The sequence below is a fragment of the Hemicordylus capensis genome, chromosome 3 (assembly GCF_027244095.1).
Source record: "Hemicordylus capensis ecotype Gifberg chromosome 3, rHemCap1.1.pri, whole genome shotgun sequence".
NCBI classification, from domain to species: Eukaryota; Metazoa; Chordata; class Lepidosauria; order Squamata; family Cordylidae; genus Hemicordylus; species Hemicordylus capensis.
The window spans coordinates 63,363,108-63,376,425 of record NC_069659.1 but is presented as its reverse complement, the minus strand read 5'-3'; the positions used below and the strand labels follow the sequence as shown (position 1 = coordinate 63,376,425).

The 13,318-nt window shown below is 44.7% G+C and overlaps 1 long non-coding RNA gene across 1 annotated transcript in view; it reads left to right on the top strand.

Moving 5' to 3' along the window:
• Positions 1-12,964, top strand: part of LOC128352479 (uncharacterized) — an 83,035-nt gene extending 70,071 nt beyond the window's left edge. Inside the window, exons 2-3 of the long non-coding RNA XR_008320437.1 lie at positions 10,654-10,762; positions 10,881-12,964. This is a non-coding gene — a long non-coding RNA (uncharacterized LOC128352479). The remainder of the gene's footprint in view (positions 1-10,653; positions 10,763-10,880) is intronic.
• The last annotated feature ends 354 nt before the right edge of the window (positions 12,965-13,318 follow it).

The window sequence follows — 13,318 nt, the reverse complement described above, 5'->3', positions numbered from 1 at the left end:
TCTTGGTTGCCCTCTTCTGAACCTTTTCCAGTTCTACAATGTCCTTTTTTAGATATAGTGACCAGAATTGTACACAGTACTCCAGGTGTGGCTGCACCATCATTTTGTATAAGGGCATTATAATATTAGCAGTTTTATTTGCAATCCACTTCCTAATGTTCCCAAGTATGGAACTGGCCTTTTTCACAGCTGCCGCACATTGAGTCGACACTTTCAACAAGCTGTCCGCCATGACCCCAAGATCCCTCTCTTGATCAGTTACCAACAGCTCAGATCCCATCAACATATACTTGAATTTGGGGGTTTTCGTCCCAATGTGCTTCATTTTACACGTTCCAACACTGAACCACATTTGCCATTTTGTCGCCCACTCACCCAGTTTGGAGGGATCCTTTTGGAGCTCCTCACAATCTGTTTTGGATTTCGCTACCCGAAAGAGTTTGGTATCATCTGCAAATTTGGCAACCTCGCTGCTTACCCCTACTTCTTGATCAGTTATGAATAAATTAAAAAGCACTGGCCTCAGTACAGATCCCTGGGGGACCCCAGTTCTTACTTCCCTCCATTGTGAAAACTCTCCATCTATACCTACCCTCTGTTTCATTTCCGTTGACCAGTTAGCAATCCACACCTGTATTTGTCCCCTTATCCCATGACTGATAAGTCTTCTCAGGACTCCTTCATGAGGAACTTTGTCAAAAGCTTTTTGGAAGTCCAGGTATACTATGTCAACCTTTATCAACACACCTGTTGACATTCTCAAATAACTCCAAAAGGTTGGTGAGGCAAGATTTACCTTTGCAGAAGCCATGCTGGTTCTCTCCCAGCAGGGCCTGTTCTTCTATGTGCTTTACAATTTTATCCTCGAGAATGCTTTCCATCAATTTGCCCAGAACGGATGTTAAGCTAACCAACCTGTAATTTCCTGGATCTCCCTTAGATCCCTTTTTGAGAATCGGTGTTACATTTGCTGAGAGAGTCCTCAGGTACAGAGCCTGATTGCAGGGATAAGTTATATATTTTAGCAAGGAGGCCGGCAATTTCACATTTGAGTTCTTTGAGGACTCTTGGATGGATGCCCTCCGGCCCTGGCAATTTGCTAGTTTTCAGTTTTCCCAGACAGTTTAGAACATCATCTCCTGTCAGTGCTATCTGCCGCAGTTCTTTAGCCGCCATCCCTAAAAAGCCTGTTTCAGGAACAGGTATATGCTCAGTATCCTCTGCCATGAAGACAGATGCAAAGAAGTCATTTAGCTTCTCTGCAACCTCCATATCCTCCTTAATAATCCCTTTAACTCCCTCATTATCCAAAGGTCCAACTGCCTCCCTGCCAGGTTTCCTGCATCTGATGTATTTAAAGAAGTTTTTGTTATTCCCCTTGATGCTTTTGGTTAAATGTTCCTCAAACTCTCTTTTTGCCTCCCTTATTGTCACCTTGCATTTCTTTTCCCAGAGTTAGTGTTCCTTTCTGTTTTCCTCATTTGGGCAAGCATTCCAATTTCAGAAGAAAGTCTTCTTCCCTTTTATGGCTTCCTTGACTTTACCTGTTATCCATACTGGCATCCTCCTGGACTTAGTGGTACCTTCCATCCTTTTGGGTATGCAGTCTAACTGGGCTTCTAGTATTGTGGTTTTGAGGAAACTCCATGCACTCTGGAGCAAAGTGACTCTCCTGATTTTCCCCCTCAGCTTTCTTTTCACCATACCCCTCATTTGGGAGAAGTTTCCTCTTCTGAAATTCAAAGTGTCTGTGTTAGACTTCTTTGGTGATTCTCTCCCCACATGTATGCTGAATTTCATCACACTATGGTCACTGTTCCCTAAAAGGTCAATGACACTGACATCCCGCACCAGGTTCTGGGTGCCACTCAGGATTAAGTCCAAGGTCGCCTTCTCTCTGGTTGGTTCCAAGACCAACTGTTCTAAGGCACAGTCATTCAACATATCTAGAAATTTGACCTCTTTGTCATTACCTGCCTGTGAATTTACCCAGTCTATGTGTGGGTATTTGAATTCACCCATTATTACTTCCTTACCTCTCCTTGATGCCTCCCTGATTTCCTCCCGCAACTCCCAGTAACTGTCAGTGTTTTGATCCAGAGGGCGATAGCACGTCTCCAGTAGCACATTTCCTTTCAGGCCTTGTATTGTCACCCACAGAGTTTCTGAGGAGGACTCCGGTCCACCTATGTTTTCTACCCTGTTAGATTCTATCCCTTCTTTAACATACAGTGCTACTCCACCTCCAAGGCACCCCTCCCTGTCCTTTCTATAGAGTTTATATCCAGGGATAACAGTGTCCCACTAGTTCTCACTGTTCCGCCATGTTTCTGTTATGCCCACTATATCTATTTCTGTGTTAGCAGCCAAGCACTCCAGGTTACCCATCTTGGCATGGAGGCTTCGGGCATTGGCATATAAGCACCTGTTCTCTGAATCTCTTCCCTGGTGTCTGCTATTTTTCTTTTGACTATTTGATCAGCTGGCACAGCCTTCTGTCTGCTCTTTATATGGTTCTGCTTTGTCCCCTTCTGTTTTATCTGAATCCTCTGCACCCTCACACTTTAAGGGATTGCATTTGCTATACCAGATACTGTCCAGCAACCGTCGGCTATTCTGCAGGTGTCATTTGAAAAGATGCACTGCAACCTTTTTGATTTTAAGTGCCAGCAGTCTGGTTCCATCTTGGTTCAAGTGCAGCCTGTCCCTTTTGTACAGGCCTTGCTTGCCCCATAATGTGTCCCAGTGCCTAACAAATCTAAACCCTTCCTCCTGGCACCAATGTCTCATCAAACCCCTCAGCTCTGCCTGTCTTACTGTACCTGCATGTAGAACAGCTAGCATTTCTGAGAAACCTTGGAGGTCCTGGACTTCAATACATTACCTATCAGCCTAAATTTGGCTTCCAGAACCTCCCAGCTAAATTTCCCCACATCACTGGTGCTGACATGCACCACGACAGCTGTCTCCTCCCCAGCACTGCCTAATAGCCTATCTAGATGCTGTGTGATGTCTGCAACCTTTGCACCAGGCAGGTACTGTTTACAGTATTAAGAGATAGTTTGTTTGAAGGTTAGGTCTAAGCTGTAATGGTCAGCTATTTAACTGTCCAAACAGCCTTTCTCAGAAATAGGAGGAAGGGATTTGTACTTACCTTCTCTTCTCCACCGGGCTTCTTGTGAACACAGGGGCTTGTTCTAGCCTCCCCTGCACACTTCCCGGAAAACTCCTGCGCAACTCCAACATCCTGTCTGCTATCCCTGCTCACTATGTTCTGTTCGCTATGCTCTCTGGCCTACGCCTCTTATGTAGAGAGTAGGCTTCTAACTGAGACACAAGTTGTGGGTCAAAGGAATGTGGGGCCTCCCCCAGCCCTAGCTGACTCCACCCCCTCTGGGCAGAGACAAACTAAAACATAGGAATTTGCTAATCCTGGCTAATAACATACGCACAGACTATGCTAGCCCTGGCATAAAACACAAACACAGACTAGAACTTATCCCTTAAAGAGAAACCAGCCCCTTAAAGTCTCCCCTCCTCCTGTTAGTTTAAAGGGGGGAAAGGCAGTTGCTCCTGCTCTCTCCACAGTAGGTTTCCAACCATAGATTAATTAATAAATCTATCATCCATGCATTTCTGTAATCATTTTTTAAAAGCTATCTAAGATACAGGCCATCGCCACAAAGGAAGATAATGAACTCCATTCTATAAGTTAATTATGTGTTGTACTTCATTTTGTCTCTCCTGTATCTACTCAACTTCATCAGGCAATCACACCTTCTGATATTATGTGAGAGGGGGGAAATAAGAAATGAATTTCTGAAACATCTAAGCTCCCTGATATACTTGCCAAGGCAAAAGTTATACTGAAATATTAGAGCACCGCAATTAACAAAATTCATAAATGTTTGGTTCAGCTATTTCCTTTTTAGTTTAACTTCTTTTCCCCCTTTGAAGACTCAAAGTTCATATGAAGGACAACTCAGAGAAGTCTACTTGAAACAGCGTGCACATTTTCTAGAATCATTTGCTGAGAAACTTACTTTGATAGTGGGTAAAATTGCTTCCTTCCTACAGGGAAGATTTTTCAGCTGCATAATTCTGTGGTATGGTGGGTTTTCCCCTAGTACTTTAATTGATTTGACATGTATTAGTTCCTTAAACAGTGCTGTATGGCTCTGTTCTGGGGAAAAAATAGAGATGCACTACATCTATCTCTCTTTTATTACAAATGTTTTTTTGTTTTTTTTAAAAACACCACCATTTTAATGTATTTTGTGAAGGGTGTGTCTGTGTATGTGCATGTGTGTGCAGGCATGCTTGTAAGTGCCTGAGGAGAAATGACCTGCTTCCACTGATAGCTGCTCATTGATGATGATGATAATGATGATGATGATGGATGTTATTATGCTGTTTTTCAATCAAATGAGTTGAAAAGGTGGTTTACATAGCAAAAAATATGGGAAATAGTTCTTGGTCCCAAAAGGGATAACACACAGCCACATACAGAGAAACATGCACACCCGGACATGCACACACCTGCAACTGCCACCAGAGAGAAGCTATGCTGGGCAGAATAGCTCTTTTCCTTGCTAAGTATAAGGGAGTCAACACTTTAAAAGATAACCTTTGCCCACTTAGAAGGGATAAACGTATTACATACATTCCAGAGGCTGCTTCCCTAAGATCAATTTTCAATGTATATGTGTGAACAAGTTATTTCTGATAAGAACAGAGCCTGATTGTAAAATCCGGAAAGGAAGATTTGGGGCATAACCCAGTGGGAAGCTGCATGGAAATGTCCAACCAAGTCACAGGAAAACATGCCGCTAGAAAGGAGAAGGCAGGAGATGAGGAGAAAGGGCACTTCTTGCTAATGGGGAACTTGCTTTGTGTATGCCTCATTCATTTCCATGGGGCTCACAGAATAAGTTGCTGCTCACCCAGAAGAAATACTCTGAGGCGATTCTCACAATCACCTAAAAGTGGGCTAAGGGAGCCTAGCCCGCTTTTGGGTGGTCGTGTGCTGCAACGGGAGCCGCACGGCTCCAGGCAGCTAGCCATCAACTTCCGGGGGGCGCACAGCCCCCGATCCTTGCAGCTCCCACCAGCTCCGTAACGGAGCCGGAAGTCATGTGGGTGGCCAATCCGGCCAGGCAGGACTGCCTTCTGATCGTCTGCGGGGAGACCAGGCTACGCCCGCTCTCCCCGCAAACTGCCTTCTGGCGTTCCCGCAAACCCCCCTTCATGAGATTTGCCTCTCTGTGTGATAGAGGCATACATATATGCCAAAGACTACATTAATGTAGGATTTTGCCAGTTGTTTTCAGGATTTTGCCAGGGCCCTAGAAGCTACAAGTTACCAACTCCTGACAAGCAGTTTCCTTTCCACAGAGACAACTAAACTGCATACACAAACAAAACACTGGTTGTTTGGAGTGCATACAACTGGAGTGCATAGAATAAACATGAGAAGAGTCCTTCTGGATCAGGCCAAGTGCCTATATGCATATTATTTTATTTATTTATTTATTTATATTCTGCTGTATGTTTAAGGTATATGTGTTATGTTTATCCTCACAGCAATCCTGTAAGGTGGGTTAGGCTGAGAGATAAATGAATGTCCCAGATAGGGATGTGCAAACAAGTTCAGAACCAAACCGGTTCAAAGTTGAACCAATTTGGTTTGAAGGTTCATGGTTGGGCCAAACCACCCCTGGTTTGGCTCAAACCTGGACCAAACCCATTTGGGGGTCCACAAACATTTTAATCTATAAACCTAGTATTATTATTATTATTATTATTATTATTATTATTATTATTATTATTATTTAACCTACCCCTCTGGGGAGATTCTCTGAGGTGGTAGGGGGGTCTGTGGAGGCCTCTCCTCCCCTCCACTCCCTGCCTTCCAAAACTGGCCCATTTGGCTGTTCTTCAGGCATCCTGGGCATGCCCTGGGTCATGCCCAAGCCTCACAGAGTCCAAAAGGCCTGAATGGGCTGAAGAATGGCTGAATGGGCAGCTTTTTGAAGGCAAGGAGGCTGGCAGGGGAAGGGGGAACCTCCGCGGACCCACTGCCACCTTGGAGAACCCTCCCCAGGAGGGTATAATTTTAAAAAACAAAACAAAAGAATGTTTAATATAAAAATGTTCACAAATCCCCCCAGACCAAACCAATCTGTGGGGGTGGGTGGGTTCGAGGGGGTGCCGGACTGAATTGGCCCAGTTTGAGGCGGTGCCAGACTCAAACTGAACCAGAGCAGCCAGTTCTGTGCACACCGCTAGTCCCAGAGTCACACAGTGATTTTCATGGCTGAGAGGGGATATGAACTTGGGTCTCCCCAGTCCTGTTCAAGACTCTAGCCAGTATACTATGCTGGCTGGTTCCCACAGAATCGTGATTCCCATAGTGACCAACTCCAGGGCACTTTCCAGCTAGCTTCTCATCAGCAGTAAAATGCCTCGGTTTGGGCAAGTCACATTCAGAACTTAAACAGCAGGTGGAGCAATCTCGCAGCAACTAACAACCCGAAAAAACAGCAGCATTTTCACACTGGATGTATGACGTCCTTGCTCTACATCGCAGCTGTTAAATTCACAACAAGGTATTGGAAATGTGAACGGCACCCTGCTGTCCCCATAGGGACTGCAATGTCACGATGCAGGAAGTGTGGAAGCACACTTCCGAGATATGTCCTGATCCCATTGTAGAGTCTAGTTTGGAAAGCGCCCAGGAAGCCTATAAGCAAGGCATGAAAGTGAAGACTTCCTTCAGAAATTGGAAATCCTGCCCAAACAAAAAAGAACAGAACGGAACACGAACTCTGGGAAAAGAAATGCAAGGTGACAATAAGGGAGGCAAAAAGAGAGTTTGAGGAACATTTAGCTAAATGCATCGAGACAAATAACAAAAACTTATTTAAATACAGCAGAAGCAGGGATCCTGCCAGGGAAGCAGTTGAACCGTTAGACAATGAGGGAGTGCAAGGGATTATTGAGGAGGATATGGAGGTTGCAGAGAAGCTAAATGACTTCTTTGCATCTGTCTTCACGGCAGAGAATACTGAGCATATACATGTTCCTGAACCATTCTTCTCTGAGATGGAAGCTAAAGAACTGAGTCAGATAGAGGTGACAAGAGATGATGTTCTAAACTGTCTGAAAAAATTAAGAACTAGCAAATCACCAGGGCCAGATGGCATCCATCCAAGAGTCCTTAAAGAACTCAAATGTGAAAATGCCTATCTCCTTGCAACAATATATAACTTATCTCTACAATCAGGCTCTGTACTGGAGTATTGGCAAGTAGCAAATGTAACACCGATCTTCAAAAAGGGATCTAGGGGAAACACAGGAAATTACAGGCCAGTTAGCTTAACATCTTTTCCAGGCAAATTAATGGAAAGCATTCTCGAGGATAAAATTGTAAAGTACATAGAAGAAGTACAGGCCCTGCTGAGGGAGAATAGGCATGGCTTCTTCAAAGGTAAATTTTGCCTCACGAACCTTTTGTAGTTTTTTTGACAGTGTCAACAGGTGTGTGGATAAAGGTGATCCAGTTGACCTAGTAAACCTGAATTTCCAAAAAGCTTTTGACAAAGTTCCTCATCAAAGATTCCTGAGAAAACTTAGCAGTCATGGGATAAGGGGACAAGTACAGGTGTGGATTGGTAACTGGTTGAAGGACAGGAAACAGAGGGTAGGGATAAATGGAGAGTGCCCCCCCCATCTGTACTGGAACCGGTGCTTTTTAAATTTATTCATAAATGAATTAGAAGTAGGGGTAAGTAGCGAGATGGCCAAATTTGCAGATGATACCAAATTCTTTTGGGTAGTGAAATCCAAAACAGATTGTGAGGAGCTCCAAAAGGATCTCTCGAAACTGGGTGAGTGGGCGACAAAACAGCAAATGCGGTTCAGCGTTGGCATGCGTAAAGTGATGCACAATGGGACAAAAAAACCTGATTTCAAGTATACGCTGATGGGATCTGAGCTGTCGGTGACTGACCAGGAGAGGGATTTTGGGGTCATGGTGGACAGCTCGTTGAAAGTGTTGACTCAATGTGCGGCAGGCGTGAAAAAGGCCAATTCCATGCTAGGGAAAATTAGAAAGTGTACTGAAAATAAAACTGCTAAAATTATAATACTCATATACAAAACTATGGTGCTACCACACTTGGAGTTCTGGTTCACACCTAAATAAGGACATTGTAGAACTGGAAAATGTGCAGAAGAGGGCAACCAAGTTGATCAGGGGCCTAGAACACCTTTCTTACGAGGCAAGGCTTTAGAAAAAAGATGACTGTGGGGAGACATGATAGAGGTCTAAAAAATCATGCATAGTGTGGAGAAAGTTAATAGAGAGAAATTCTTCTCTCACACACATAGCACTAGAACCAGGTGTCATCCCAAGAAATTGATTGTCAAGAAACTTAGGACCAACAAAGGGAAATACTTTTTCACACAATGCATAATCAACTTGTGAAATTCTCTGCCACAAAATGTGGTGACAGCAAACAACCTGGCTGGCTTAAAAGGGGTTGGATAACTTCATGGAGAAGAGGTCTATCATTGGCTACTGGTTAGAGGGCTAAAGGCCACCTCCAGTCAGAGGTAGGGTGCCTCTGAATACCAGTTGCAGGGGAATAACAGCAGAAGAGATGGTGTGCCCTCACTCCTGCCTGTGGCTTCCAGCGCCATCTGGTGGGCCACTGTGTGAAACGGGATGGTGGACTAGATTGGCCTTGGGCCTGATCCAGCATGGCCATTCATATGTTTTTATGTTATGAAGGCAACAGCCTTCCACTGCAGTTGCTCACTCTCTCAGCAACTGGTAACAGAGATATATACTACTGATGTTGTAGATTCTATTTGTCTATAAGACCTAATAGGTGTTGATATGCTTATCCTTCATGAATTTGTCTAGGCCCCTCGATGATTTTTTCTATGCATCCAGTAGCTATTTCAAGCCTCCTAATTTTTTCAAGTCGTACTTTCTGGACACTTTCAAGCCTAGCATAGCAGCTTTAAAGGATAAGATGTAAACTCAGGATGAACTTGATGAGCAAAATCTGATTCTATACTTATCTGATGTAGCTGCCAAGTAGTGGAATACAGACAGCCCTGGGTAAGAAGATAAATGGAGGTTTGGGTCAATGAAGTTGATAATCATTGTTTTCGTGTAGGACATCTTTCTTCATGGTACAGGTTTTTATGAGAGGGGCTGTCGTTCAGTGTCAGAGGGCATGGTTTGCATGCAGAAGGCTACAGGTTTTATTCCTGGTATCTTTAGATAGAGCTGGGATGGACCCACTGTCTGAAATCCTGAAAAGCTGAAGCCAGGAAATAAAGAGACAATGGCCGCATTCACACATAATGCGGAGCCGTGAGTCCCCCTCCCTCCCCATGTGGTTACCTATCTCCATTCAGACATAACCTGTGGGACCCTTACTGCAGTCAGGGAGACTGCAGAGAGGAGGGGGAACTGACTGCATCGGCTTCCTTCTGAAATGAAGGACAGCCCACGCAGCCAATCACAGCCAGAGCGAGAGAGGAGCTTCCTCCTTCAACTCTGCTTACAGCTCAGTGTACAGTTGAGACATATCGCTGCCAGATAACAACCTCAGGTAGGAGCGGCAAAACCCACTGCAAACCATTTCAGACTGGATTTTGAGTGGGCTATGGGGTGGAGACTGCCTTGGTTGGCCTGATGGATGATCTCCAATTGGGATTTGACAGAGGAAGTGTGACTCAGTTGGTCCTTTTGGACCTCTTGTCAGCTTTTGATACTATCAATCATAGTATCCTTCTGGAGCGTCTGCAGGGGTTGGGGGTGGGAGGCACTGCTTTGCAGCGGTTCCACTCCTACTTCTCAGGCAGATTCCAGACATGACTTGTCCCCTTAGCTAAGCAGGGTCTGCCCTGGTTGCATATGAATGGGAGACCAGATGTGTGTGCACTGGAAAATATTCCCCTCAGGGGATGGAACCACTCTCGGAAGAGCATCTAGGTTCCAAGTTCCCTCCCTGGCATCTCCAAGATAGGGCTGAGAGAGATTCCTGCCTGCAACCTTGGAGAAGCTGTCACCAGTCTGTATAGACAATACTGAGCTAGATGGACCTATGGTCTGACTCAGTATATGGCAGCTTCCTATGTGCCTATGGCCATGGTAAATTAAGCTGTTTGTTTAGCCCCCCACTTGTGTTCTGTTTCTTGCTCATGCTTGGAAGCTGGATTTTTAAACAGAGGAGATTCTATATTGTGGCTGATTAATGATAAGGTTTGTTTTTGTTTCTTCATACCAAGGCGGGAGCCTTTCCTCCCTTTCAATGAATTTTGCCGTGGCTCTTCACTTTATGATCTTCATATTTCCTTCTTCTAATAGCCAATCCTTACCTCATTATTTATAAACACACGTTATGGGCTTGTTACATTTTAGAGAGAAACATCTGCAGAGTGAAGCACCTGCTGTATTTTAGTACATTAACAGTGACAAAAATATATATTCTCCAAGATGCTAATAAAATGGAATGCTCATTTTTGTCAACATTCTGTTGCCCCCAAATGCTGTTATCATCTCACTTTATGAAGCATATCTCTGCATAATTTATTTCCGCTTCTTTTCCTCCCAAACGTAATTACTGCTTCAAGTGTCAATAGGCAAACAGGAGAGGAAGAGGCAGTGCGTGGGACAGGCTGGGAGATGTCTTGACAGTCTGCATATGTGTGGAAGATTTATTTATATAGTGTACATTTCCAGGTAAGTGAAAAGTAGGCCTGGGAATGGGATGCTAATTTAAAATGGGTTATCTGTGGGGCTGAGCAAGGATTATAATGCCTCATATACATAAACATCTTCTTCTTTTACATTCTCACAGATGCTTTCCTGGTGTGGTTCTCCTCTCCTGCTGTAGGTCTCTCAAAGGTAAGATAGTTCTCAAAGAGACAGACATGTTGCAGCGGGATGGCAATTTTGTGCCACAGTGCTCATTGCTCAGGACTGAGTGCCAAGGGAGAAGCAAGTGGACACTTTCAATCATTCTGGTTTCATACAGTCATACACATGGTGTGTTACTTGGACAATAACTTTGCCCAGACAGCTTTCTTATGCCTTGAATTTCTTTGGGGAGCCTTTTAGTCATGCTGGTGCTATTGTTTGTGTTATTTCTCTGTAATGGACTGGAGGCATGTTAAGGCTTCTGCTCAGGTGCTTTTCATAACCACACAGGTGACAGATCTCCTGAGGGAGTGGCATTAGTTGCATGATTTGTAAACACAGTGCCTGAACAAATCAGAGGAGCAAAATTCAGGCCAGCATGTGTGCAAGTGCAGAGAATAACCCTCTCCAGACAAGGAACAGTTAATGCAACTCCTTTCTCATCACAAAAGAACTAAGTGGGTGATAGGAACTCAAAGGTATACTCATTAAAATTACTGATTGCTTTACCAGGCTCTTCTGACCTGAGAGATACCGCACCTGGACATTCATTCACTCCATTTGCATACAGTTTGCTTTTGACCCATTCAAATCATTGAAGCTATTCTCATGTGCAGTGAAAAATGGGCTAGGGAAGGCTAGCCTGCTTTTCGTTATGCGTGAGAACTACTGAGAGCCGTGCAGCTCCTGCCACCAGCAAGCCCTCTAAAGTCGCCTGCTCCTTAGCCAGGGTTTGGGGCCCAAATGAGTGCCCCCAAACTGGGCTAAGTGATAATGTGTCTGCCATGGCTGCTTGAAGCCACAGTGGGCACACTTGTGGGGAGTGGGGTCCCAGTAATGCACCGCACACTTGTGTGGTGCATTATTGGGGCTCTGGGGGGCAGTGCTGCGCAGTGGTGCTTCCCTGAGCCTGACCCCTGGAGCTGCCAGATGAGCTGTGGAAGAGCTGGAACCAAGCTGCTGCATGTCTGGGTGGGCAATCTGCCCGCCCAGCAAATGGTGAGTGCTCGTCTGCGGGGAGGGTCAGGCAAATCCACTCTCCCTGCAAATCTCCTTTCAGTGCTTCACACTGCTTGTGTGAAGCACCTCATTGTGTTTTACTCAAGCACAGACAATGAAGCCTTTTGAGATTCACCAAAGTTGCCCTTCTTCCCAGGAAAGAAGAGGCACTGGAATGTTGCCACAGGACACATTTTGGGTTATAATTGCCCCTGGTTCTTGAACTAGTGTGCTTCATTTGGTTCCTACACCTTGGAGTCACCATGTTTTGGACGCTAGACCTGGCACCTGCTGTAATATCTTGTCATGCCTTGCTCTGCGTGCCAATCACGATTCCTTGCAGGCTCAATCCATCCAGCTTGCCTAGCTGCCACAAGGAGCAGGCTACACAAGAACATACAGCTTTTAGATTTAGCCCTGCTATCTAACCCTCAAGCTGCCTTCAGTTTTTCATCGCCTGGTTCCATCCCTGAGGAGAGAGGTCTTTTGGTTGCACCTGAGCCATGAGGGTCCAATCACCACTAAAGGAAGGACAAGGTTGTATGATAATCACTGGGCCCCTCTGGGCTTTATCTATCCCTTCTCCTTTTCTTGAATCCAAAAATTTGTTTCTCTCACGCCTCCTTTCTCTAGCCAGCCTGGAAGTCATTTTAATTCAGACACTAAGCTACATTTCCTTTTTGCAGATATCTGGTTCATCGTGTAACATATTTTTGGTAGTAATATTGCTTTAATCAACTTTCTTATTCCCTGAACCCCAAATGAAACCTTACTTTGTTTTGAACGTCAGCCTCTCTGTCAATTCATTTTCCTGTAACCCAAGCTTTGCACAAAAATTATTATGACGTGGGACTGCTCCACCCCACCTCACTAATTCCCCACTCAAAGCCCGAATGCATTTAGGGGTGTTCGCCAATCACCCTGGTGTAGTTTCATTAACAGCCTCAGGCTGTTAATCATGGAAGTACCCATCGTCATGCTTATGGCGTTTACCTCTTCAGATGAACACCATAATCGTGAGCAGCATAGGAGGGAGGGGGAAGGGAGGGAGGGATGTGCCAGAAAGGTGGGAGTTCTAGACCCAATTTGGACAGCATACCTGAGTATGTCATCATTTTTACAAAATGTCTGAAGAGAAAATGTCTTTATAACCTACATGGGTAAAAGGACATGTAAAGGGACCTTAGCCAAGCCCACAAAAATCTAATATAGCTCCATTGTCCTCTTCATATCCCATTTCTTACGTTCTCTATAGACTACTTGTGCTGACCTTGAAAGATATGAGGTCAGGATATGGGCCCCAGCCTTTGTGGCATGATTGTTAACAAAACAGATTTTATGAGGAAAGCTTATTTATCATTCCTGGGTCTATCTTCATTG